General features: G+C 41.9%; 1 protein-coding gene across 3 annotated transcripts in view; it reads left to right on the forward strand.

Annotated features, from left to right (window-relative positions):
• The first annotated feature begins 5,857 nt into the window (after nucleotides 1–5,857).
• bahd1 (bromo adjacent homology domain containing 1) overlaps nucleotides 5,858–24,280 on the forward strand; it is a 33,439-nt gene continuing 15,016 nt past the window's right edge. The window contains exon 1 of one of the 3 annotated variants that reach the window (XM_083792660.1): nucleotides 5,858–6,034. The gene's annotated coding sequence lies outside the window, so the exon portion shown is untranslated. Of the gene's footprint in view, nucleotides 6,035–6,277; nucleotides 6,389–16,926; nucleotides 17,033–24,280 lie in introns of those variants that run through there. The other 2 variants (XM_083792662.1, XM_083792661.1) reach the window with 2 other exon arrangements.

Consider the following 24,280-nt stretch of genomic DNA (forward strand, 5'->3'; position numbering starts at 1 on the left):
CTACTGTATTATAACCATTACTTAACCAGTAAAAACAACGAGATCAAAGTCTTTTGCACAGACTAGAATGTGTGTTAGAAATGAGGTTTCTAAATCGTGCCCTAAATATAACAATTTAGCATCCATAATTCACGGTTTTGCAGTGGGCATACTGTAATTACTGCTGGACTGTATTTAAGTTTAATTAAGACATCATTACCTCTGATTTCTTTGTCTATTTAAATACTTGTTTTTATCCGATACTAAAACATTCACCAGTAACTGTCATACAAATTTGATATGATACTATCATACAGGTGGCATAAACTGTTAACTGAACACAGAAAAACTTTACTTGGTATAATGCTACTTTGGTTCAACAGACAATACAAAGTACCTACTGGATACTGTATACCATGTGTACACAGAACTGCCACCATAATACAGGCCCAGATAATCATTAAACTTGTAGCTACTTTATTTTAATAGTGAACTAGCATACCCAGGTTATAAATTCACACACCTTGCATCTAAAGATGTTAGTTGTGCTCACTGTACCTACAAGTTCTGAACCAGGGACTTATTTTTCATAGTGAATTAGGGGTTAAGTGCATTACTATAGCATAAGTCGGGAGGAAACCACCCAACATAAATCTTGTGTGTTGATTCAAAAATATTGAACCGAAAAGTAGTAAAAAGCGCTTGGGACAAAACCTTAACTCCATTGGGCCCTCAAACTCTGCTAAAGGAGCTGAGCTCCATCACCTCTCCTCTCATGCAAGTAATTGCCAATATATAAAGTCACAATACCAACTTTGATGAGGCAGTATTGCTTTGTTTAAAAAAAAGGTTTTCTTAATTTCCTGAAAAATGTGTATTTGTCATTTCCTGGAAAATGTTGGAGTTGGTTGGTTTCTTCCCGACAGCAGAGATAAGCTACTGTTGCACAAGTAGAGAGGATTGCATGTGAGGGACACTTGCATGTTTCCTCAATACAATCCAATTATAAACCTTTTGGTGTCCAGCTGAAACATTGCAACAGTTTATTTTATTATACAGTCACACATAGGCAAATTGTTTCCTCAATGGTAAGAAAGGTAAGATCTGATAGTCAAATGAAAGATGTATTCATTATCCATGGTATTTTCATAATGGATACATTTGTTTCAATAAATGGCTGTCCGAGTTTAATCAAATGCCAATTTTATCACGTTTGTGACGTGATTAATAACTTTATATCTTGCATGAGTATCCATCAGTAATCTCTCAGGAATAGGAATTATCATTCTCCATCCTTCTCTATCTGACTCCAGTTCACTTTTTCAATATGACACCTCTCTCATCCCTCTCTCTGTGATTTGTGAGAGTGAATGTTCTCTGTCCATCAGCGTTGCACAGACAGGACTTATAGCTACAGTCACCTGCCTAGATGATGGATCAGCAGCTCATTGCCACAAATCCTCTACTCCACATTCAGCTCTCATGGCTGTTCTAACTCAGACAGATTGATGTCAGGATGGTTGTTTGGTTGGACTTTGATCCGGCTCAATATTTCCCTTGGTGTGTCATATTGTGACAAACCACTTTCCAGGGGATGAATTATGTGTAGTAAAGGAAAAGGGTTGCAAGGAGGTTCCCATACCCCAGGGGTTGCCAAACATATCCATGCTGTAACCCACCTGTGGATCATGTACTTATGGACCAGGAGCTGCAGGACCCACCACATTTTGTTGACCCAACATCCCGCCCTGCTATCATCCATTTATGGGTCCTAAGTGCCAAACCACAGTTTGAAAACCACTGCCTTGTTTTGTTACCCGTTGATCTTCAGCTGTGGTGAAGATGCCACTCAGTACAGACAAATACCCTTAGATTAGGGGTTAGAAGAATCAGTAAATGAATAATATTCAAGGAATAATCCAATACGAGAGATAAGACATTTAAGACAGATTGTTCTGGTGCTCTGGTCTGTGCAAGACTGACCTTGTAGGACAGTATGATATTTTATTTTTACAAATACATTTCTGTACTGATCATATTCACTGTCAAAGCTGTCAAAGTGTGGCCTCCCTATTTTGGGCATTCATTATAGACGAAGAATGTCAAACAATTTCCACAAAAACAAAGTAAAAAATGCCCGCTGGCCTAGTGGTCCAGGCGCATGCCACATATAGGCTCTGGCCTGACAGCGTGTCACTAGTTCGAGTCCCGTTCATGACGACCTTTGCTGCATGTCTCTCCCCTTCTCTCTCTCCCTCTTTCCTGTCCGTCTTCACTGTGACTATCAATAAAGGCACAAAAGCCACAAAAACAACATCAAGAATTGACGGAAATAGCAGATCTACAAGCTCACAATGTGTCACACATTGTAACATGTTCTGAGCTTGTACTGTTCCACAAAGACAATTATTGGGCTATAAGTAATTTCTAGCTTTGCAATGCCGTTTTGTTGGTCACAAATAAACAATTGAAAGTTATTCAAATGAAATAAATTGAATTATGTTTTAGGGTGAATTCAAGGGTAAATCATATGACTACAACATTGAACTTGTTCAATGTGTTCTCTCTCACATTTTGATTTGATGTAACATCAGTGATACAGGGGACATGAGAAGTGAGTAACAACATTTGAACACGTGTGATTATGTTAATATGTGATAATGCGATTATGTGAACTCAAACACGGAAAAACTGTCTCCTACGGGCTACAGCTAGAAACTGCACAACTGATGTTGTCCGTGACAATGCATTATACTGACTAAACGTTTTACATTTGCCCCCAGCAAATAACAGCTATCACTTCAAACGGTTCTGAAACAGAAAATGTGCTCTATAGCCCTCAGAAAGGTGTTACAAAGGTCATACATCCGTAATGTTCTGAAGTGAGAGCCACGTGGTGAAAAAGGCACAGCACCTCCCCTACCCTCAGGCGGCTCAAAAGGTTCAGCATGGGGCCCATGCATGATCCTGCTGCAGAGGCAGAGAGCATCCTGACTGGATTCATGGGAACTGCACTGCCCTCAACCACAAAGCACTGCAGAGGGCCATGCAATAAGCCCAGAGTCAGTGGATGTGAGCTCGCCTCAATCCAGGATATGTACACCAGTCATCGTGTCAGTAAAGCCGTAGGATTATCACACCCATGGATTGTTTTAGTTGCTGCCGTCTGGCAAGTGGTACTGTACCGTATACCGTACCGTACCGCAGCCTCAAGGACCGGACCAACAGGCTCCGGAACATCTTTTCCACCAGGCAACCAGGCATATGAATAATTAACAGCCTGTTGCCTGTCTGCCTGTTATACACACACACACACGCACGTACAGACACACACACACACACACACACACACACACACACACACACACACACACACACACACACAGGTATATACTATATACAGTATGATGGTATGGTGTGGCAGCAATCCATCTCCCAGGGGTTTAGCACATTTTGATGAGATAGACTCCTGTGTTCTTGGCTGATATCAACAAGAAGCCCCTCCGGGTTCGCTCTGCCAATCAGGGATTGTGTATTTGGCTGATGACGTAACTATGGTACGTTTGTCGTTTGGTCATTACTTGTGCGAGCAGAGCGTGCAAGTATACTGTAATCGGCTGCGTATGTCGGTGGCGGCGCTCGGCCAATCAGGGATTGTGTATGGTTGGTGGCGTCGCTTGCTCGGCCAATCAGGGATTGGCTGATGACGTAACTATGGTACTGTATGTATGTATGTATGTATGTATGTATGTATGTATGTATGTATGTATGTATGTATGTATGTATGTGTATGTATATGTATGTATGTATGTATGTATGTATGTATGTATGTATCAGACAGAGTTATATAGAGATCTAACAAGTCTAGGCAGTTGTAACTCGGAGGGGACAGAGACTGAGTCTTAAATCCCGCACCCAAGTTTAGTCTAAGGGACCGAGACAGCTGGGAAGGAAGGGGACTCGGAGGGGAGCTACATTAGTAGAAGTGCGTTGAACTTAAATGGCAAACGATTTACGTCATAATGTTGCTTTGTAGCTGTTTTAGCTTTTGCAGCAGCTACAAATGTCAGATGTATCTTTGTATCATAATGTCACTCCACTCACCAGGCTTCCATTGAAAATGATGGTAGACTGTATTATATCTGCTCGACTGTGAACGTAGAATAATACTCTAAACAAACATGCCATATGACGTAATCTTCAGAAGCCATGCATTGGAGGGGTTATGTTGTGTTCACACGGGCAGATGAAACGATGCAAAGACGTGTTGAGTAATAAGGGACACAGGGAACCAGGTACCCAGCCAGGGACACAGGGACCCGGGTACCCAGCCAGGGACACAGGGACCCGGGTACCCAGCCAGGGACACAGGGAACCGGGTACCCAGCCATAGGGACACACTTATAGCTCTGCACCACTCAAAAATCAGGAAAGACTAGCAGGCTACTAAAGAAGCCAGCCCTGAGCCAGCCAAACAGAATGGCCTGGGGAAGGAAGATATAGGCCTACAGTAACCTTCTGAAAAGGGACTCTTCTCTTCCCCGCCTTGTGTGTCTAACTCAAGCTAGAATTAACACAAATTTCGAGTCCAATGTTCTAAAACCAACCAACAAACCCACTTCTGCCAGTGCCTGCCTGTCGTGAAAGCCCCATAGCAGGTGGCCCACATGCTATCTTTATATGACAGCAACTGCCTCTGCTCCTACTATTATCCACAGTCAGCTAAATGTTAATATATGCAAACATTATGTGTTATTTCAGCACTTGGCTCTTGGATTTATGTGTATCCTATTTGGGAATCACTTAAGGAGAATAGTGAGGAAAGAAAACGCCAAATAACTACAGTACAATGACTACATACAGACCCCCTTTCCACCAGTTGGGAACTGGGTATCAGTTCAGAACCAGTTTTTAGTTCATGAGCCAGACTTCCAAAATTGGAACGTTAATTTTGAATTGAGTGGGCAAAACCATACCTATATTAAATTAATATATGATAACCCTTCCACAGTAGTAGCTTTTTCATATATATATATGTATTCTTTGTTGCATTTATTTTTTTTAAGATTTGGAAAACAATAAATCATTGTCTTTGTGTAAGTAATCAACTGAAGTTTCATGGTGATAACAATTTAATATAGGTATGGTTTTGCACACTCAATTCATAATTAACTCCAATTTGGAGCTCTGGCTCATGAACTAAAAATCACACACGTGTGAACTGAGTGGTGCAATCCCCCCCCCCCCCCCCTCTCTCTCTCTCTCTATCTCTCTCTCTCATTAGAGTCACTACCTCTCTCACTCTCTCTCATTAGAGTCACTACCCCTCTCACTGTTTCTGGCGCCCCCTACTGCTATTTTTAAGTCACATACTCATGCTCACACGGACACACAAACAAGTACGAGACAGACACACACACAGACACACACACAGACACACAAACACGTACGAGGACATTGCAAGCTGGTTGTAGGAGTGGTTGCACCACTCAAAAAACTGGTTATGAACTGATACCCAGTTCCCAATCAAACAGAACAACCAGTGGAAAAGGGGCCACAGACCTATTTAACAAAGTCCCCCCTCAAGTATTAATTAATTTGCAGCGGGCTACTTGTTGGACAGGAGGACACTAAATGGACAATTTTCTCAAGCAGATCATTTAGCTGTTAATTTAGCTCTGTAAAGAACATGCAAGACATTACAAGTCATGCACGACCATGTGTCAATTAATTAGGCTATCCGGGTGGGACTGTACAGTTTGACATGTGGACGGTGAGTCCGTGGCCCTTTAAGAAACTCCATGTTTTCGCAACATGATGCGTCAACATAAAAGCGGATGATGCTGTTATGTAAAAACACGCTGAAGTGAGTCGCAGTTTACAAAAGCGCGAATGAAGGCGATTTACACCTTATGTTTATGTATGTTAACAACACACAAATATGTAGTTTCTATTGCAAACGACTGGCATCTTTACGCTGGGACTGTAATAATCGCGCAGTTTCGAGAAAGGCTTCGTTCTAGTGGATCGGGACAGATCAACGCAACTCAACTGAGTGAGTGAGTGGTGGCGAGTCGCCCACTGTTTTCCTTCACTTGCGAGAACGATACACCTGACCCATCTCTCTCTCTCTCTCTCTCTCTCTCTCTCTCTCTCTCTCTCTCTCTCTCTCTCTCTCTCTCTCTCTCTCTCTCAGCTGTGTAAAAGTCATTTGTCGTTTGTACGCGACTGCAGGGTCAGTTGTCTATGGACATGGTTGTCAGCACAGGTCTACACTAGTTCACGGTCACTGGGGAGAGAAACAGCCATCAACTATTTTTTACAATCAATAAAGAGTGTGGACTGACTGACTATTTCCAGTCAGCGCTGACACCCAAGTGGCCCAACCAGCTGGAATAAAAGATCAATGGTACAGTATCGCCTACTTATCACGGTATCTATCACCTACATATAGTGGTCACCACCTGAAGCAGATTTAAAGTTTGTGCAAGTCTTTGTTCAAATCGTATGAGTAGGCTATGCATGGCTACTATTTATTCCAGTCTGATGTGGTACAGTGGTCACAGAAAAATAAGTTGTGGCAGTCACTTGTGCGTAGCTAAAATATACCGTGGGATGGTTGCATCACAAGATGGTTAATGGCAACATTGCTGTTGCGCCATGATAGACTGAATGTATAGGCTTGCATGCTAGATTAAATCTAGGCGTTGTGTGTAGCCTATTACAGTAGTATAAAATTCCTCTTGGCCAAATGCTGGCTTCGGTTGAATAATGTATGTTCTTTTTGAAGAAAAAAACAGCCTCAAACCATTAAACAATACAGCAACAATAACAAAATGCCAGTAGATCCAGGCTGGCAGCTGCTTAATAGTTTTGGGAAATTTCAAATTTACCTTATTTTCACAGCAATTTTGGAGGCACTCCTATGCCCAGCTTTGTGTGTCTGTGTGTACCACATTTGTGATGATTTGATTGGCTGATTGTAGCTGAAGTTTAAAAATTGTATTGCATTGCATCTTTGCATCATGGTGTATACTACAGTATAGCATGGACATCTCCTGCTCAGTTATGTTCATGATTTAATTTCAATGACATACTGTATAGAACCGCCTAAATGAGACACACACCAGATAATGGCATGTCAACAAGTCTGCAATGAAAAGGGTCTATGGCTATTGGCTACATTATCTATTATATATTAGAGAACTTGTACCCAACACATGGCAAGAAACCCAAAGCCACAACAGCTACGTCGCTATTGCAACACCCACAACACCATCTTACACACTACACCCACACACACTCACACGGCAGTGACGTCACACACTTACCTTCGCAGTGTGCGGGACCTATCTCCTCCTATCGCTAGCTCTCAGAATCTCATTCTGATCTCCCGCAGGAGAAGAGAAACGAGGAAGGGGAGAGGAATTGTAGCCTCACGATTTTGCTTATTCCTTCTAAATCTCTGTATTTAAAATATCGCTCTCTCAGCGAATCTCTTAGTTACATCAACATTGTACTTTGTCAGTAGTTTGTTTGTGCCTACATATTACGATTACACGGAACGCTTTGGCTATTTTCGCCTGCCAGCCAACTGCCGAGTACACACGCCTGCACACACACGCACACGCACGCCTTTGCTTGCACACACACACACGCACGCCTGGAAGCCACGATCTCTCTCTCTCTCTCTCGCCACGCCTCTCTCTCTCGCCACGCCCCACACACACACACAGGCTATACACGCACGGCGGCGCCGCGGCAGCGAGACAGGATGTTGTAATCTTGAGTTTCATTAAATAACTGTCTTTCTCCACACGCGCACGTGCGCACACAACATTATTCAAGTGAAATGCGCAACGGCAATATTGGGCTAATAATAGGCTACCAATACAGGACGTTATAATCTTCACTTTCATTAAATAACTGTCTTTCTCCACACGCGCACGTGCGCACACAACATTATTCAAGTGAAATGCATAACGCCAATATTGGGCTAATATATGGGTAGCCTACAGGGTTTTACCCACGGAATATACCAGGGATGCCCACACTTTTTTTTTTACTTCAGAGCTACTTTCAAAACAACCAGCTCATATACCCACCAAATAAAACTACATTGCAGAAAATCGTTACAAAATGTAATTGAGGCTACATACAGTGGTGTCCCCTTCGTCTGTACCAGGCTGACTTCTATAGGTTTTGAAAGGTACCTTTCTTCTTTTTTTTTTCTTTTTTTTCTTCTTTACCCAGGGAAGTAGCTGAGCACAGGTGCTCATTTTCAGCAACGCCCTGCACATCGAAACACACACACACACACACACACACACACACACACACACACACACACACACACACACACACAGGAAGCCACACCTCTGATTGGTCGGGTTTAGTCTTAAGGGGTGTGTTTTTTTCACCCACTGTGTAATACAATGAATGGACGGTAGGTGGCAGTAGTACAGAGGCCAGAGAAACTATAAGACAAACGCACATGGAATGGGAAATAGAGGGGGGAAAATGGAAATGGTAGGGTTTTTATTTTTGGTATTTGACTTTGCTACTGATGATTGTACGCAACAACAACTATTGCATTGTGTGTTTGAGCTGACAGGCCCTTTTTTATGTCAATCAATCAAGTAATCTCAGGTCATCTCAAGCGGCAGATGCAAAAATAGTTTTTTATATTAAAATTATATATATTTTTAGGGCCATGTCATGTGCTCTACCTGCAAAGCCTTTGTGATCTATAACTTTTGGGCACCGCTTAACGTCAGATCAGGGGTTTTGTCGGCCAGCGCCAAAAATGCTCCCCGACAGCATAATCGGAGCAAATACCGGGCAGTGTGTATGAGCCATAACGTGTTGACTACACTACACTACACTAATAAGGACACATAATAATAACTAATAACCCATCCATTACTACATGTGGAGTCAACTCCCGCAATTTCCTTCTTCCCATAGTGCGCGGCAACGTAACTCTGGGATGAGCGGCCGCGAAGCGGCCGCAAAATTCTAGTGTCTGATATTCTCTCTTCTCAGCAACATTGATTGATTTTTGATTGAAATCTTATTAACAGAATTATTGCAGAATTTGCAGAATTACAGTACATTTCAAGCACAAACTCAATACAAAGAATGTTAACTGTGAGTGGATGACCCAATTAAGCATTACTCTTGTTTACAAGAGGGTCCACCATGTTCCATTCATCAAAACATTTAGAGACGTACAAAATAGACACAAAGAACAGAACAGGAATTCATCATAAAGGAGGTAAAAAGGGAAAAGAAACATACAGTGAGGGGAAAAAAGGGGGGGCGGTGGGGGGGATTCAGGGGATTTACAGGGGCCAGTTTTGAATTGCAGCCGTCCGTAGGTGCTCTTTGAGAGAGGTTTTGAAGGAGTCAAGGGATTCACATGTCTTAATGACTATTGGTAGGGCGTTCCACATTTTGGTGGCATAGGAGCGAAAATAAAATTTTCCCTTGTTTGTGCCGAATCTGGGTTGTACATGGTTCGTTGCACTCCCTCTGGTGTTGTGGTGTTGTGGGTGTGTTCTTTAACATTTAAGGAAGTATCTAGACAGGTTCATGGGTCTCTTGGTGGTGTATCGAATCTTGTGGACCAGACCCATTGCAAGATGCTGTACTCTGTCGTCGACCCTAAGCCATTCCAGCCTGTCAAAGTGGGCTGGAGTGAGGCGGGTTCGGGGGTGAGGCCAAGTAGGAGCCTGACCAGTATCACAACATGATACGCCTAGCCTATGAGGTTGATGTCATGGAGCATAGCGGCACACCACCAGCATAAAGCTAGACATAAATCCAGGACATAAAAATCCCAGTATATCTGTAGAAGTGCCCTGTTGTGTCTAAAGTATGAGACACATAGATATCTCAGCTGTCTTTATCATTCACTGCTGTAATAAAGACGGGGTGGGGGTGGGGCTAGGCTACCCATCTATTTAGGCAACATGTGGTTGGATAGTGATTGGATAGATATGTTAAAGTTTAGACGAAAGAGGGCTGAGGCTGTTATTACAAATCATTGGAATATAATCAAATAGAATGCAATTTGTATGACTTAAAAATGACTTTGTATCTTTCTGTTTCAGTATATTTTTGTTATCTGCTTACCTCAGAACAATCGTCTAAGCTCTCATAGTACGTACCAATTGCCCTACCAATTGCCCAAAAAATGTCAAGATCAATTTAGATTTGCAGCCACAAAAATAAGTATGGCAAAGCATAGATACAACTTTCACCACAAAGGATTACCATTCAAGCGTGAATGTTAATCCGTGCAAACCACAAAGGGGACTCTATCATCCTAACTTTACGCCCATGTTCAGTCAAACAGGCAATAGACAGACACCATGGGCATTTTAGTCTTGGCAAAAATGTTCCAGAAGAGGTCCATATTGTATACCAGCAACATAGGCTAGTATTGCTTATTAATAACATTGCTTATTATCTACTTATTATGAAACCCTGCAAAACCTGTCCGTCGTTCCGTCAGTCACGCCACCATATATGGCCGTCAGTCCCTCATGCCTCGTGACACGTCACGAAACCATATATGGCCGTCAGTCCCTCATGCCTCATGACACGTCACGCCATTTATTTATTATGGCCATTTCCATATTTAGTATGAAGATCACTACCCAAAACCCTGGATAGCCATACAGATTGGAGAAGACTGGATCATCAGATCTCCATATATGGAGCTGACCAGTTCTGACATTCCATATGTTGATCCTGCCCCATCCGTCCTTCCTCTTCGATGTCTCCCTTTTGACTGATGCCTGTCCATTCAAACTCTAGACGGGCCGGGCCCACCCCAAATTAATTAATAGTGCAACCCCACCCGGCAGCCGGCGAGAACTAGAGTTCTCAATAGGCCGGAAAATTAAGGCCCTCATCACATCCTGTAAACTCAAGACACTGCCCCCATTGCCACCCTTAGATCTCCATATACAGTATGGAGCTGACCTGTTCTGACATTCCATATGTTGATCTGACCTCATCAAACCCTGTACACTCAAGACACACTCCAGATATGGCCAGACCTCATCAAACCCTGTACACTTAAGACCCTGCCCCCGCTGCCACCCTTAGATCTCTATATATATGGAGCTGACATGTCCTGACATTCCATATGTTGATCTGACCTCATCAAACCCTGTACACCATCCATATATGGCCAGTACATAATTCATTCCATACCGGTATGTTGATCTGACCCCCCATGCCAAAGCGCCAGCGCTCGCCCAGCAGTCTGCCGTCACCCAGGTGGATGCGTGCACGCGACCTCGAGGTCACTTCTCGCCCTCATGGCGTCTTACTGGTTATTTCTTATTTTAACGTATTTAGAACGCATTCACAGTGGGTAATTGTCCCTGGAAGATATGGCACAGAACAACAATCAACAGTATCATCTGACTAATATAACATAGCAAGACATCAATTTAACGCAGCCAACCTTTCTTTGTCCCCAAAACACTTTTGAAAGGAATAAGTGCTTTATTTGAGAACCATTGCCTACATCGAAGTGACTGTTGAAATACCAACTATCCAATTCCAGTCATGAATTTGTGTTGATCAATTCTCTTTTCCTATATGTTTGCCAGCTTATAATTGATGAGATAACAGTAGTTAACTAAAGCAGGGGTTCCCAAAAATATTTTACACCTGAATACATTTCAATAGAATGAGAAAGCATATAGCCTGGGTATCATTCCTTTTCGGGTTTATGATCCGGTCGGGAGCGTATGGTAATTTACGTCATGTTGTAGTCAATGATTTGTAGTCATCAGACAGGCCGGAATCAAAAGTACCCCAAATAATTCCTGCGATCATAATTTTAGGGCCTACCCAGAGCCTTGTGTTTTATGAACACAAGGCTGCTGTACTTTATACCTCATACTAAGCATTTAAAGTATGAGGTATAAAGTACAGCAGCCTTGTGTTCCTAAAACAGAAAGATTGGGTATTGGGTAAGACTGACGTTATGTATCTTTCAGGACCTTTCATTGCTTCGTCTCAACCATTACTCTATGGCTCTGGTCTCGGCCACCGCGGTGGATATTTTGACAGTCCGTTTTTTTTGTTTTTGGAATGTTGCCACTACTGTTGGAGCGGTCATAAACTACACAGGTTCATCCTGATGTTCTGGGCATCTTTGTAATGTTAGTGTTAGTAAAAAGCAGGTAAAAGAATAACGTTTGAGGCAGACCAACATCAGTCACTCTACAGTTCACTGTCACTGTAGAAAAGGTGCAGGTTTACCCCGCAGCTATGTCGTCTCTGCCTACAGGAAATACGTAAGCTACGACCATGAGACCCATTTCTGAATTCGTCTATAGAGAGATCAGACTTATTAGCGTGAGGTAGTAATGGAACATTATACCTCCCGGGTTTTGGGGGGCAATGGAACTTTTCATAGTAAAATCTGCCCATCTGCTTGGCACTCTAGCGCCTTTATTCTGAAAATATTCCCTACTAACCGTAAATATTTTTGTTGTGTGTGTTATTTTTGTTTGTGTCATACATGTGTTGAATAGCCCTAGGCAGGCTTAATAATACATTACATGTGTGCACCAAGTGCACATTTATGTGCATAAAATTACCTCTGGGGTTAGGTTGGGGTCGTGAGTCAATGGCAGCATTATTTTGGGGTCGAGGACTGAAAAGTTTGGGAAACCCATGAACTAATGGATACTTCATACAGACTTATGCAAACAGTAGAATATCAGGCATACAAAGTTGCTGGAAGTAACTTACTAGTAAGTATACTAGTAGGAATTATGGATAACTGAATTTTCTCTGTGATGTGCTTGTGACAAATTATAGGACTTTTTGGCATTGTGTGTCTACAATACATGTATATTTCATGCTGAATGCGCCTGGCTTGGGCTGGTATTTCAATCTGTTTCACTTGTCTGAATATTTCACTAGTTGGTGTGACCAGTGAATCCCAATGGGCCCAGGGATTAGCAGGGTTCTGTTAGTGCAGTCTTCTAAAAATCCATTACCCAGCCCCCTTCCTCTCTCTCTCTCTCTCTCTCTCTCTCTCTCTCTCTCACGCTCTCTCTTTCTCTCTCTCTCTCCCGCCATGGCACAAGGCCAAAGACACAGCTGTGAAAATTACAGGTCTGTTTTGTGGAAGCATAGCAGAGGAGAGGAGGTAGACATGGTTGGAAGTGAGTAAAGAGACAGAGGGAGAACAGAGACCCAGAGAACGGAGTCAGCTGTCCACAGACCCGCAGCTGTGAAGGTTAGAGCCTCATTCAGTTATCGCACACTGATACGTGTGTGTGTGTGTGTGTGTGTGTTTGCGCGCGCATGCCAGTGCGTGTTACAGAGAGTGAGAGAGAAAGAGGGTCTGTGTATGTATGCGCGTGCGCGCGCGTGTGTGTGTGCTGTTAGAGTTTGTTGTCTGTTGGTAGTGGGGGCTAAATCCCGTTTATAAAGTGACACAGGGCAGAATAGAGGGCCTCAGTGTGACAGCCAAACATCAGACTCTCTGCTGAACAGCACATGGCACCGACCGTCCTTCACTCTGGCAGATGCTGAAAGTCTGACTGAGGTGCTGGCAGAAGGGCAGGCAGGATGGCACCTCCTCCTCCAGCCTTCTTCAGCCGTGTTGGAAATACAGCGACAGGCCTCCTCCGTTAGAGGGTCATTGTTCCACATGATGATGACAATCTCTCTCTGTCTTGCAGTAAATCTGTCTCTCTCTCTCTCTCTCTCTCTGTGTCTCTCTCGCTGTCTTTCTCTCTCTCCCCGTGCTATCTCTATTTGTCACTCTGAATCTTCCCGGCCAACATCTGTATTTCAGAGCGGCTGTCAGTCAGGCAAAGAAACGAGAGGACTGAAAGTGACAAATTGCCTCGCGCCCTGATTTCTGCGAAGCTTGACTTTTTCTCTATACACTGTGAGATGTGTTGGATTCCTTCGTCACTTTCCTTTTTCTGCTGTTCTCTCACTCTGTCTTTCAATTCAACCATCTCCCACTGCTCTCTCTCTCTCTCTGCCCCCGCCCTCTCTCTCTATCTCTCTCTCTCTCTCTCCATCTGTGATCCCCAGCATTTCTGCCCTCTCTGTTTGAAGAGGTGCAGCCAGAGCACCTAATTGCACTTCCTGTCCTGTTTCCTATCTGATCTGAGATTCTGAACTGTCATCTTTACATATAGGCTGCATTCTCAACTTTAGGATAGAAAATGTTTTTCTATCTTGTTCAGTGTTCTGCCAACACTGATTTGTCCATATCCATGAGTCACGACCAACACTTACTCTGGTATGCAGCCTTGGGCTCATGTTTTGTTTTTTAAATGTTTGTAGGTCTAGTCAGTATGTAGCACATTTAACCCATTTTGACCTGAGATCAGATTCTATTAATGTCTTCTACATCCTGACAGTTTTCTGAAAAAGCCAACATGGCAGTCGTTCTTTGTTTTTTTTTAAATAGCAGACCTACAAGCTCGTAGCGCGCCACTCGGAGGCGCGCTATGATCTTGTAGATCTGCTATTTTTCAATAGCTAAAGCCCAAAATGGGTTAATCCACAAAGGTGAGCTTTTCATAAGGCATAAGAAAGGGAAATAAAGAATAGATTAGAAATAAAATAGAGAGAGATAAATGCACCAGAATTACTGTTACACCATTTAAAGATTACATTGTTGGATTGGAAATATTGGTAACATTTTACTAATATTGACTTTTTTATTGTACACACATCTTCATCTACATATTGTACATTTCCTCTACTTTGTGATTAGTGGATTTACTATAAAGTAAGTTGTAAGAACAATGTATGAGATATTGATGCTTAATCAGTCACCTGGTTTCATTTGGTTAATTTATCTCAGGAAAAGTGCAGAGTGGGTAATGCTGACTGCACTCAGTGTTTTATACTTACGTTAGCACGCTACCATTCTGTCTTCTCAGGGTTTCAAATATGGCAATCTATTTAAAGAAGACCTGAAAGATTAATGTCAATTCAGTCGACTTGTGCATGTTAGTAGATCGGTAAAGGACAAGTTTTAGGTTTGTCTTGGTTGTGTTTACTGATTGTTTCTCTGCCTTAAGCTTCTTACTACTGTCTACCTAATTGTTTGTTTGCTCGTATTTGAATTACTCTTTCACATTGTTTTAAAATGTCCTGTTTTGTGTGATGTTTTACTATTATTGTTTCTTTTGTGAAGCACTTGGTGACGCTGTCTTAAAAGGTGCTATATAAATAAAGCTTTATTATTATTATTATTAGGTTTGCAGGCTATCAGTAAAATATCTGAATTAGGAAGAATGCACAATTTATGTCTTGGTAGCCTTGGTACCCATGCATTGTTTTTTTATCCTGTACTCCTGTAATTAGCCTATTAAGACTGGGAAAGCATCTGTGTCCTTTTAGGATTTAGCTAACAGTATATGAGTGTGTTGTGTGTCACGACTTTCCCAAGTTCTTAATGAGTTACGGAGATAGGGCAAGATCTGTTTATTTGATTTTATCACCTTTCCTTTTCATTATAGCTATTGCAAATTTGTTCACTCTCTTTTGACATTCGGTTGAAATACCACAGCCATTCAATCCCCCCACCTCGCACACCACCACTAATACTAGAACACTCACCTCAAAACAAAATCAGCCTGGTATAGTATTCTTAAACGAACCTAAGTAAGCTTCAACGGTTACACCTAACCTTATTCCTAACCTTAACCTCAGTAAAACAGTGCCAAAACCTAACCCTATTCCTTCCTAAACTTAACCCCAATAATACTATGCCTAACCATAAACATATTTCTAACCCTATTCTCAGTAAAGCAAATGCAAGAATACAAGAACCGCCCCACCGAGCGGTCGGCGGGGGAACAGAAAGAGGGTGACCGTATTTTAAGCCGGGCATTCCAGTTACCAGCACCACCCAAGTCTTGTTGATTGCAGACTAAATGCAGAAAAAAAGAATATGTTTCACTGGGTTGATTCATTTAATTGTGACTTTGGCACTGTCAGATGGAGAACAAAAAGTGTTTGCTACTGTGTCCCTGGGCATCCCGTCAGTGGTAGACTGTGAACCCCTGCCCTGTACTGTGTGTTAGCAACACTGAGGATTTCACTGTGTAGTCTGTAGACCGTTCATAAACCCCCCTGAAGATCATCATGAAGGTTATTTCAAGGTGAAACTTAACTTCAAGCAGGTCTTTCATGCTGATTTTAAGGAATACAATGTTCTGAGTGCGCTTGGCTGGCGTAGTGCATTGCATTGTCTTGAGTTCATTGTTTTGTGGTGTATTCTTGCGTATATGCTGTGTAGTGCAGTGTATAGGTCATATCTCAGCAGTCTGCCCTCCCTGCCTCCACAGCACTCACGCCTCATTAAGTTACACACTCAGCTCGTTTACAGCTGTTAATTACACACTGTAAAGTTGAGGCTAATTAGCATCCATCCCAATTAAGCTTGATTTTTGACTGGATGGCAACTTTACAGCGACATTGTTTGTTTTGACTATAAATGTTGTTTTTTTAGACTGATGTCATAGACCATCCATTGGTTAGTAGGCTATCCTAGCCTACTTGTCCTATTTAATTTCAGCTGTGTCTGTGATATATTTCGGGGGGAAATTTTAAGTTTCTTCAAAGTGCACTGCAGCTACAGGATCACATAATGCTATGGTGATTGTCTTGTGTAGTCCATCCATATAACTCCTGAGTCCTGACCTTTATGGAGTCGTGTTGTTGTTAGATCGGCGAAGTTTGATCATTTTTCCACCGGGCGGTAATATTATCTTGCCTGTGCAGTGTGCACCGCTGCTCTTCTCTTGATGTCCCGGTGCAACGGCAATATCGCGAATGCAGCGCATGAATATTATCTCCAGCATGCTGCCACTTCGGAAGTAGGTCACCGTTTCACCGTTTTGCCATGTCTGTGTGGTAGGAGGCTGTTTCGGTCCGCGGATCGACTCTCAGTTCGACGTACAGTCCGAACGTATACAGTGGACTGGCGATCAGGACGGGATTTCAGTCTTCTTCTAAACCGAGAACGGGACACAACAAGGTAATGAATCTTCAAACCCAACGGCTGTAATTCCAGTCACCATTGCAGATTAGAGAGGATCGGGGGTGTACAGTAGCCTACATTTGAACAACTAGCCCGTGTGAGCTCGTAATAATATTATTATTGACTGTATACGGCCAAACCTCCCGTTCGATCAAGCATGTTGAGGTTGGACTGGTCGCTGTTGTAGCCTACTGTTAGTACTGTAGATCATCGTCCCGGTGAGCTTTTTACTTATGATATCATGGACTAACAGCCGCTCTATACCACCGCATGCTGTCAAATAACCCTGTCTGTCCAGCACGATGGCCAACTCTGAGTCTGAGATGCAGGAGCTTCTGATCGAAGGTGTTTATTTTGTCATGTAATCACTGTTCAATACTCGTCGGTGTTCACTGAAGTGCATCCATGTTGATCGTGTGCTATTAGTTAGCGGATGCGGATCTGTTTATAATTGGTGGTGGTGGTGTAGTATTGAACTGATGATTTGCCCAAGGAAAGCGGACTTCGTGATACGCCCTATCTAAGCTGCACACAGCGCAAGAGCAGATTCCCAAGGGTTTCTCCGTTTTGCCCTTTTCTCGTGACAACTAGAATGAAGAACAGCTTACACTATGCCCTTGGTTTGAATCCGTTTTTAGACAATACAACAGTTCTTAAAGTGTATAGCCTCTGACTGCCATATACTGTATGTTGCCACATCCGCAACCGAGCCCCATCTGACTTCTAATAGCCTACAGATTAAACTCAATTAAGTACTCAACGAGCTGCTATTGAATGCAAAAAGAATGGCCATCAATTGCTTCTAAATTGGATACGGCCGTCTAATGTGCGCCACAAAATCGTCGTAGAAATTATTTTACAATAGACTTATGGTCTTATGCTGGTGCTGCTTTGTGACTTATGCTGGTGCTGCTATGGACATGACATCCATATAGTCCTCCTAATTGAAACTTTTTTTTTCTTTTTCTTTTTTACTGTAAGTAGCCTAACAGTATAATAATTATATTTGCTTAGAGATGGCTTCCAGCCAGGTAATTTCCTATACTCTCTTGAATGGACAACTTTTTGCCGTGCTCCTAGACAGACTACTGAGCTATATTAGGCCTATACTTATTACTGCTTTAGTACCCTTATACCTTTAATGCATAGCACAGCAAAATATTGAGTGTTAATTTAACTCTGAGAGTTACGACTGGTTCTCAAAGTTGGGTCCAGGGACCCCCAGGGGTCCATGGAGGGGCAGGGGTTCCAGGGGGTCCCTAGCAAAAATGATGAACAGTTTAAGATAAGTGAACAATTAGGATTTTACTTTACTTATAGGCCATCTGACCACTTAAAGGATTAGTTCACCCCCAAAACGACTTATTTTCTATCAATTACACACCCCATGAAGCCTTCATTTCATGGAGAATTCTTAGTTTTTGTCCCAGTCCAATTCAAGGCTTCAGGGTGTATAATTGATCGAATTTCTTTTTTGGGTGAACTACTTACTCCTTAAACACAGCAGCGGAGCATTTTTAGAGCATGTTTGTTTATTTATTTCGTTATAGTTTATAGTTGGGGGGGGGGCTTTTCTGACGGCCCACTAGCGGACCTCGACCTGCAGGTTGAGAACCACTGGCTTAGTGGCTTATAGGCTATTGGTTCTCAAATGTTTTCATGTCACGGACCCCTACACTGATATGTATTTGGCCGTGGACCCCTTTTTGTGCCAAAGACTTCCAGAAGAGCTGTTTTGTTTGAAATAAATGCTAAACTATTCAAAATATTCCAATACTTTCGAGATTAAAATTCACTTTGTGCTCGCGAAGTGGCACTTTTTAATAGCCAGCGTATAAAATATAATTTTTTTGTGATGCTCTATTAACAAATTTAGCTGGGGACACCCAATTACAAGGACACTGTGGCTCCTCAGACTCCAACAATCAAGTCTGCATCATGTTCTATACAGCATTACTTTGACCAACAGTTTCTCTTTGCCAATAATATCATCATCACAATATTATTATTGATGCACTCGACTAACGATATTGCAAATTACCTTTCTCTCTCTTGAGGAAACATGTTTCTGCTCTCCAATTAGCTGCTGTCTTTTCCCTTTATGCTTGTTATGTCATATCCAAATGAAGCAACATGATTTGATATACACAGACGGGGGTCAAATGTGAGTCTCCTTCTGTTCTCTTGTTATCTGAAAATTAAACTGCTCTCTCATGGATTGCATTTCACGGTTCACAGAGTCAGTTGGCAAAATGGCCCAAGCAAGTTACGAGACGTTTGAAACTGTCCCGTTAAAGTTCTGTCTGTTCCGAGTTCAGCATTAAGCTATAGCTTCCAGTATAACTTTGCTTGAGTCAGTTTGAAAAGATAACATCAATGTTGAGGAAAGTCAAGGAGCACTGCTTATGTAGGTTATGGTGAAGGTAGAGTTTAATCAAAAGCCATACATACACATATTCACATTCCTTTAAAAGCATCTCTAATAGTTTTTGTTAGATTAGTATACTCTCTTGACTGTTGTTGGTTGCTGTACATGTAGGATCAAATACAAAATGTGTTGAAGATAATCTCTCATGCTCTCTTACTTGCAGCCTAGCAGTTTTATTGAAAAACATCTATTTTGTTCTTGTGACTGTACTTAGCCGCATGGCACGGTAACAAGCATACTCTTCAGTGTGTGGGTGTTTTTCTTTGCATTTTTGGCGAGCAGGTGTATTCATGGAGGTCCGACTTTGCTTGTGTTTTATAAGATGAATCAATATTTCTATGCTGTGCAAAAATGGTTCTAGCAGAGTCGGTCATCGCAAGCATTTTTGGTCATAACTCATGATTACTCTTGTTTCTACTCACTACGCTTGGTTATTTCTTTGAATGGTGGAAGAAACAATGTCATAATAACATTAATTATTAAGTGGTAGTATTAGACTCCCAAAAGACCAACATGTATGAAAGAATATAACTGAGGACAGAGACATTTTAAGCTTTTAATTTCATTATTCTGCTGTACAGAAAAATCCTCCTGTTAATTGTCTCCACCGGGCCGTGTGTGTGTGTGTGTGTGTGTGTGTGTGTGTGTGTGTGTGTGTGTGTGTGTGTGTGTGTGTGTGTGTGTGTGTGTGTGTGTGTGTGTGTGTGTGTGTGTGTGTGTGTGTGTGTGTGTGTGTGTGTGTGTGTGTGTGTGTGTGTGTGTGTGTGTGTGTGTGTGTATGTGTGCAGCGTCCAATTTACGTGAAATCTTTCACTGACGTTCCTACTTGGGTGAGGAATATATCCCACCCTTTTCACATTGGCCTGTTATAGCGCCACCAACAGGTGGGTTTTGCAAAACACATTTTTGGAACAAAATGCCTCAAATCATCCAATTGCCATCGAAGGCGTAAGATGAAATGGCACCCTTTTCACTTTGGCCTATTATAGCGCCACCAGGAGGCCACATCCTGACCTACCCTGGTGGAGACCTGTGCACCGAGGGGAACTTTATGTAGTTTAACTTACAATTTACAATTTAGGCATTTAGCAGACGCTCTTAATCCAGAGCGACTTACATTAAGCAAGAACAAAAAGCATGGGAATACATCACATAGAAAATCATTTATCATGAAACATGCGTAAGCTAAGAACGTAACAGTGGAATATCTATATAATGAAACTAATAACTATACATATAAACTATACATATATACTATACTATGCTATACATATGTACTATGACGTGCTATGACTACATAGAATGCAATTATAGTGCTGTCTTCATAACATGCTATAAGTCTGTATCAAATGCTATCTAAGTCTACAGAAATGCTATCTAAGGGGGTAGGGTAAGTGCTATGGGCCATGATGGAGTCTGAAAAGGTGGGTTTTCAGACTACGGCGGAAGATTGGTTGTGATGCTGCAGTTCTGACTGCAATGGAAAGTGCTTTAACTTTAACTTTGAGACTGCAAGTTAACGTTGGTAATTGGTATTAATCCAACGAGACAACTGTTCAACAACTGGGTCGTCTCTCGAGACAGACTGTTGACAAATTCAAAGGAAAAGAGGCCGCTGTTTTCCCTTTGTTTTCCCAGATTGACAACTGGCTAAACGGACACTTCATCTAATAGCCGCATCCTGAAACCTTTTATTGAGATTGAACTGAGGCAGCAGCATAATTGTTTTTGACGGCAGATTCTAATAGGAAGGTGGTTCCATGTCTTTAAAATACACACATTGAATGTGATTGCCTCTAACTAGTGGTTGAATTGTCTGCAGCTGTACCCCCCCCCCCCCCCCCCCCACACACACACACACACACACACGCACGCACGCTATACTGAAAGTGTTTTTCACACAGGGAGTCAAGTGTTCTAATACAATGACTGCCTCATATTACACTTCCTCACCCATTGGAATTACAGAACTTCTGAAAGTGAAAGTGCCTAGGCTCCTACTGCATGCAGTAGGTTCCCAGCTTTTCAGTATCAGAATCGGTTTATTGGCCAGAGAATCTGTTTATTGGCCAGAGTATGTTCACAGAGGAATTTGACTAGTCGGTGCATTGCTCTCACACAGTAGAAAAAGAAGGAAGAAAGAAAACACATCGTTGCATCGTAGTCATGCAAAAAAATTATGTGCGACCTCTCCTTCTTTTTTGATATTATACACTTACACATAACATTCTGTTCATGTGAAAGTGAAGAGGAACTCCCAACAAAACCCTCTGACAAAAATGTACCAAAATAAGGATTTTATGAACCACTTTAGTTTGTTAGAAGAACATGTTATCTTGTTTCAATTTCTTCCTATTTTTCACCTGAGAAGGAATCCCATGTTATGATTTGAAAGATATGACTGCCCCTTTTCCTTGCAGATTAAGGATTAAACCGCTTCTCTAGGCAATTACCAGCTGTTTGGTCAAATCAATAGCTTATCTATCACTTATTGCAGATCTGATTTATGCTGTCGTTAATATGAATGAAATTAAATTGGGTTGGTGTAGGGATGCTAATTTAAAACAAAATCATAATCGCTAATGCAAACAAAGAAAATACACTATTTACAGTAGAAGAATATCTGCGGTGTGAGTGTGACTCATACAGAATTGACCAATGCCACGCATTTTATTTCCCTAAGAAAGGGGGAAAAAATTTGTACGATGATTTTTATATTGATAAACAAGAGGATTCACACGCAAGCTAGTATAATAGGAAAAACATGACAAATATACAACTTAGAACAATGTTTAGAAAATGTAGTAACTTTGTAATAAATGACTAAATTAATAGTTTAACCTCCTATTAATGGTTAAAAGTTGATTATTAACACCCTGTATCCCGTTGTGAATAGCTTAGTGGGTAGAGAGTCCTGGTCCTAGTCTACATGTCGAAGTGTCCCTGAGCAAGACACTTATATAGTACATACCACAATATGCAAATATACAGTGACAATTTAAGTACAGCAAAAAGAGCATAGACCAAAGTATTATTATTATTATTAACCACTTGACCACCCAACACCTGAATGAAGTGAATTTGAGACTGACATTTCCCCTATGGGGCTAACAAAGTTCTCCCTTCTCTCTCCCAGTATTAAAAGTTTATATCATCACACACCAGGCAATGAAAACAAAATCTAAAGAACAGTGTGAATGTTGCGTACGTCATTAATCTATTCAAACGCGGTCTCAGAAGTCAGAACGAGTGAAAAGTTGCTCCATTGATAGAAAAGTGACATTGCAAATTCATCATCTGGCTGCAGTTCAAATTCCAAAATAACAAATATAGGTAGATCAGTACAGAATATTTAGTTCATATCACAATGTTGGTCTCCTAGACAGTATGAGCCATTTATAAACAACAGATACCAGAAATAGACCTGGAGAGAGCCACATGTAATCACCCATCTTAACCCATTAAGACCTAGGCTGAAATTCTATGTCAGTGGCTCAAACTATACATTTCATGTCAAAGACCCCAAAAATGGGTCTGGGCCGTGGCTCAGTGGTCCAGGCACCTTGGCCGGTAGCCCGAGTCTGGCAGTGTGCCGCAGGCTCGACTCCCGATCCCGACGGCCTTTACTGCATGTCCCCCCCCCCCCCCCATCTCTCTCCCCCATTTCCTGTCAGCCTACTGTCTGTCCCTCTATAATTTTATTTTAAATAATTACATAAAAAAAAGACCCCAAAAATGATCCACATAATAGGCATTCATTTAAAAAGATCTGTGTTGGTGTTAGGGATCCCTTCCAAATGTAGGAGGGAGTTGACACTGACAGTGGAGAGAGTGAAACCTATGATCTGAATAGTTATTAGTTACTCTTATACATTCTCTCATTGGGCTAAACTTCTAGTTGGTGAAATAATAGTGAAAATAAACTTCCTCATGTTGCCAGGGACCCCCTGGAATACTTCAGGGGTCTAAGGGAGTACTGTACAAATATTCACAGCATTCAAACCCCATGAGAACTGGACAGAAAGCTGTCTGGAGGGGTACAGGCTTTAGTTCCGACATACTATTGTTCCGACTGTCATTAGATCGACCGGGTTCGAGTCCCGATCCCGACGTCCTTTTGCTTCGTGTCTCCCCCCCATCTCTCTCCCCCTTTCCTGTCAAGCTACTGTAAATCTATCAATAAAAGGGAAAAAGCCCCCAAAAAATAAAAACAAACTCGTCTTCCAGGCAGTGACATCATCGTTAGTCAGATTTATTATAAAAATGATGGCAATGATGTTTAGATTTGTATTATGGCCAGAACAATGCTTTCCATTATTAGAGAGAGATGGGGAGTGACACGCAGCAAAGGAGAGGCGAACCAGTGACACTCTGTTACGCTGTCATGGCATTAGCAGTGCCCAAATGGTTATGCCAGCCGTCCGGGCCTCAAGAGTGCAGAAAACATTGGTTCAATTGATTAAAATCATTAATGTTGAACCATCATTTATTTAATTATTCAGGTGAGATTGATATTTTGATAACGTAATAGCTTTGGAGAAACAAATGGAAAATATATGTATCTATTAATTCCAGGAATCTCTGTGTACTAGGGCTGGGTGCAATAATCGTAGTACCGCCATACCGCGGTTGTGTACGGCATACCACGGTATCGAGTTCATACAGTAACGGCGATTTCTTTTAAAATTCTTTGTCCCACGGTTTTGTATGTAACCCATTGTAATCCTTGGCGTTACTCTCCCTCTGACCTTATTACTGTAATCCTTGGCGTTACTCTCCCTCTGACCTTATTACTGTAATCCTTGGCGTTACTCTCC

The sequence above is a fragment of the Protomyctophum parallelum genome (genome assembly GCF_964188405.1).
Source record: "Protomyctophum parallelum genome assembly, chromosome: 20".
Classification (NCBI taxonomy): domain Eukaryota; kingdom Metazoa; phylum Chordata; class Actinopteri; order Myctophiformes; family Myctophidae; genus Protomyctophum; species Protomyctophum parallelum.